Here is a 4,874-nt window from a genome sequence, read left to right on the forward strand (position 1 = left end):
AATGATAAATGACACAATATGTTACTGCATATGTCAGCAGACTAAATTAGGAGCCTTTGTTTGTTTACTTACTAATAAAAGACAAGTTGTCTAGTATGTTCACTATTTTATTTAAGGACAAACTTGCAATAAGAAACATATGTTTAATGTACCCTCAGATTTGTTGTAAAATAAAGCCAATAATGCAATTTTTTGTGGTGCCCTTTATTTAGAAAAGTACAAAAAAGTGTCGAAATAATTTTGGTATCGGGACAACACTAGTATGTACGTAGATAAATATGACACAATAAGTATTGGGACGTGTCTAAGTTGTGACATCTGGTAGTGTGATGGGGAAAGTGAGAATATGAGTGAGAGCTGGTGGGGGCCACAACAGACTGAGAGGGCGGTGCCCTTTTGCTTGCACTCTGCTCTTTTTATAACTCTCAGTGGGTTCAAGGAAACTGGCTCCTGCACGGCGTTCTGTTACCGGGAAGAATGTAACTTGTGTGGGCTTATATCAGGGGACACCGGTGGAGAGCATTGTGAGTGCAGTCCTTATTGCGTGTGTCAGGTTCAAACACTGATGACATCTTTTAAAACAGACAAGAAGCAAGGAATCATGCAGAGACAGAGTTCAATTTTGCTCAATTGAGGAGACACGTTATTTGGGCGAAGCTGTCGCTGAGGGAAGGGGGTAATCTCGACAACTCCAGTTAGACACAATATATGATTATACAAAAATGCAAATGTGTTGACGCTGGTGATATCGCCTTGTCTCTGCTCTGTCTGCGTCACGGCGGTGTTCGGCCTTGGCAGTCAGCAGGCCGTTCCTGGACACAGACACTGATACCAGACTGGCTTGCAATCTTTTGGATTGCCAGCTTTGCACAGACAAAGAAAAATACCACTTCAGCACAATTGACAATAATTATAGCAACGGCCCTTAACCCTGTAACACCCCTTGTTGTAAAATTTCAACGTTACCTTTAACCATCCTAAAAAACAATCCGTTATATTTTATTTTATTTTTTTTTATCACATTTACATAGTTATTGGGTCCTATTGTTCAGTCTCACATTTGTTTATAAGTCACGCCTTCTGGCCATGAACTCACACAACCTCTCAAGGTTTCCTTCAAACAATATCTATTTGTTTAATTGGACTGGACTCATCAGATTGAAGTAAGTAATATGTATTTTATATATTTTTTGGTTGTTATTACAGTGTCTAGAGCATGTACATATGTAGTTATTGTGGAACAGATGCATCCAATTTCATTTAGAGCTTGTTATATAATTGTTGCAATTATACGACACTGGGTGAATGTGGTAGTCAAAATGCTGGCTTGTTGCAGTGGGCTCAAGCAGGTTGCATTGTAAATGAACCCTTAGTTGTTCAGACAACGTAAGTACAAATACAGAAATTCTGCTACCATCAAAGCCCAATGTTGCAATATTACAACATTTCTCTAAAAACATACATACATTTTTTTTTTTTTTTTAAACTATTCAATTTCTGCATCAAAAATTTTTTTTGACCTTTTAGATGTTGTTGTAGGAGACAACAACATCTAAAAGGTCAAATATTTTTTTTTTAGGTTTTTCTATATTCAGGTCTTACAGGGTTAAGCATAAAAGTTGTGTGATAACAGTGTTTCCCATAAACTGCCAAGATACCTGTGGCGGTGGGGGCGTGGCTATGGGCGTGGTCCCCATGACATCATCGAGTAATTTGCATAATTTACTACAATGATATGATTTTCTCTAAAAAAGCTCAAAAAATGTATACTTACTAATTAATAACAGTTTGGTTTTAAACGTCCATCCATCCATCCATCCATCCATTTTACAATATAATTACAACACTTTATGTACATATTTATATACATATTTGAACAATAAGTTATTCACTGAAATATATTTATTAATTGTGGTTCTTACAAAAAATATCTCAGTGTTTCCCATAAACTGCCAAGGTACCTGTGGCGGTGGGGGCGTGGCTATGGGCATGGTCAACATGACATCATCAAGTAATTTGCATAATTACTACAATGATATGATTTTCTCTAAAAAGGCTAAAAAAATGTATACTTAGTAATTAATAATAACAGTTTTGTTTTAAACGTCCGTCCATCCATTCATCCATTTTACAATATAATTACAACACTTTATGTACATATTTATATACAGATTTGAACAATAAGTTATTCACTGAAATATATTTATTAATTGTGGTTCTTACAAAAAATATATCTTATAAAATATAAAAGCTAAAATGTCTCTTAAAGCTCTGCCCCTTTAATTAGTGCATACTAAATAATTTAACTTTAGCCTACTACTACAACCATATTATTTACCAGCAACATAAAGTGAAACAGAGGCAGAGGTGTCCTGCCACAGTCAGTAACAAATAAACAGAAAACAGTAGTGGTCAAATACAAATAAGACAACAAGAGAAGTATCCTACACTTCTCTTTTGTAAAGTAAATCTGAACAGCCTATATGGGCATCTACATCAACTATATGATTAGCCTGAGGAGCTGGACAGGACCAAAAAAATAAATAAATAAATAAATAAATAAAAAACTTTTTTTTTTAAAAATTTGTGGCGGACGTAATTCTTTCGTGGCGGGCCGCCACAAATAAATGAATGTGTGGGAAACACTGGATAATGTATACATAATTATTCTAACAGTGTGACAGTCGGGCCTTCGGGGCGCAGCTTTGGGGCAACATGTGTAAAATAAGTTCTATTTTGCTACATAAATGAAGACTGCATCACTGTCCGTACATTCACTTTCCTTGATTCTCAGTGGCTCAGACCGCTGGGTGAGTGACAAGTGTTGACATTTGCTTTAAACTCGATACTATCTGACTGTTCTAAATGTTTATGAACTGATTTCGTCGGTCACTTAAAGCTTAAAGAGTGGGACGTAGACACAACATGGACATGCCGATGACGCGTGTTTCAGGCCGCAGCAACTCCACGTCCATTAGGACTTATGTTTATGTTCTCTTTAGCTCAGCACAGACTTCTTCTTGCTCCTAAGCAGACTAAGATCTACGAAAGGTTTGCACTTATTAAAACGCATGCAAACTCACGTGGTTATCAGAATGCTCACAATAGTAGGAGGACATGCAAAAAGGAAACGTGTGATTTATCAAGACTGAAACTGTTTTGCTGCTGCTGTTTTGTGTCTTTATTTAGCACCTTTGGAATGTACAGTACGTGCAAACTGGCACAGTTATGCACAAATGGCTGTGAGAAAGGAGGTCCTGGCGCAGCATAGACGATTGTTTTTGTATTTTCGGTTAGTTTTGGACTCCCTCAGTTCCTGTTTTGTGCACCCTTGAGTTTGTTTTAGTTACCATGGTTACTTATTATTTTCACCTGCCTCTGATTGGTGTTCGGGACGCTCACCTGTTCCCCGAGCACTAATCAGAGGCATTATTTAAGCCTGCCTTTGCCGGTCAGTCGGCCTGGCTTCTTTGTTTGCTTCATCCTCCTGTTACGTGACTATTGCTTGTCTTTAGTCTATGCTAAGTAGTAGCTGTAGCTTCGAGTGCGATCGGCACGTTGTCCCTTCGGCTTGTTTTCTGTTTTTTTACTTCTTTGATTTTTATAAATAAATAATGTTCCTACCTGCACGTCCTGTCCGGAGTGGTCCGTTTGCATCCCGGGGGAACAAACCTTGCAGTAAGCTGCGACCCCCCCCCCCCCCCCTTGCCGTAACAGATTGAGAGAGAAAATATTCCATCCGTGTCAACATCCCTGGATTGTCACAAATAAAAATATTAGACATGTTGTCTATTTAGCAATTAAATCTAAATAATTTTATAGAAATAGCAATTAAATTGATTCGTTTTGTTCCATGTTTAAAGCTTCACCTTTATTGTGAGTTTTGAAGCCTAAATACTTTCATATTGCGCTTCAACGCCATTCTTCCTATCTACGCTGTTTTCTGCTTATATGCGGTGTGTTTGTGCGCTGACACACTCCACATCAGAAGGCAGATGGAAAAAAAAAAATACCGGTATTTTTCAACTGCAGTATAGTATCGTTTTGAATTCAAGTAAGTAATACCGCAGTACTTAATGCCGTACTACAATTGAAATGTGGTGCAGACCACCTTATTTAAATGAGGATGCATTGAAGATTAGAGATGTCCGATAATATCGGCAGCCCGATATTATCGGCCGATAAATGCTTTAAAATGTAATATCGGAAATTATCGGTATCTGTTTCAAAAAGTGAAATTCATGACTTTTTTAAAACGCTGCTGTACGGAGTGTTACACGGACGTAGGGAGAAGTACAGAGCGCCAATAAACCTTAAAGGCACTGCCCAATCACATAATATCTACGGCTTTTCACACACACAAGTGAATGCAAAGCGTACTTGGTCAACAGCCATACAGGTCACACTGAGGGTGTCCGTATAAACAACTTTAACACTGTTACAAATATGCACCACATTGTGAACCCACACCAAACAAGAATGACACACACATTTCGGGAGAACATCCGCTCCGTAACAAAACATAAACACACAACAGAAGAAATACCCAGAACCCCTTGCAGCACTAACTCTTCCGGGAAGCTCCAATATACACCCCCGCCACGTGCCACTTTCGTTTTGAGCGTTTCCAAGGCAACACAGAGCCGGCCGGTCTCGTTGGGAATCACCAAAATGTTCAATGCTGGAAATACAATTAAACTATAAAACTAGTTGATACATCCTCAATCAATCCATCCATTTTTTTTTTTCAACTGCTTGTCTGTCGATGTGGGGGGGTGCTGGAAACTATCCAGCTGCAATCGGGCGGAAAGCAGGGCTGGACAAGTCGCAACCTCATAAACCGTCACACTGAAAAGATGCCAGAGGAGCCAAAC

Source organism: Entelurus aequoreus, linkage group LG06 (genome assembly GCF_033978785.1).
Source record: "Entelurus aequoreus isolate RoL-2023_Sb linkage group LG06, RoL_Eaeq_v1.1, whole genome shotgun sequence".
NCBI lineage: Eukaryota > Metazoa > Chordata > Actinopteri > Syngnathiformes > Syngnathidae > Entelurus > Entelurus aequoreus.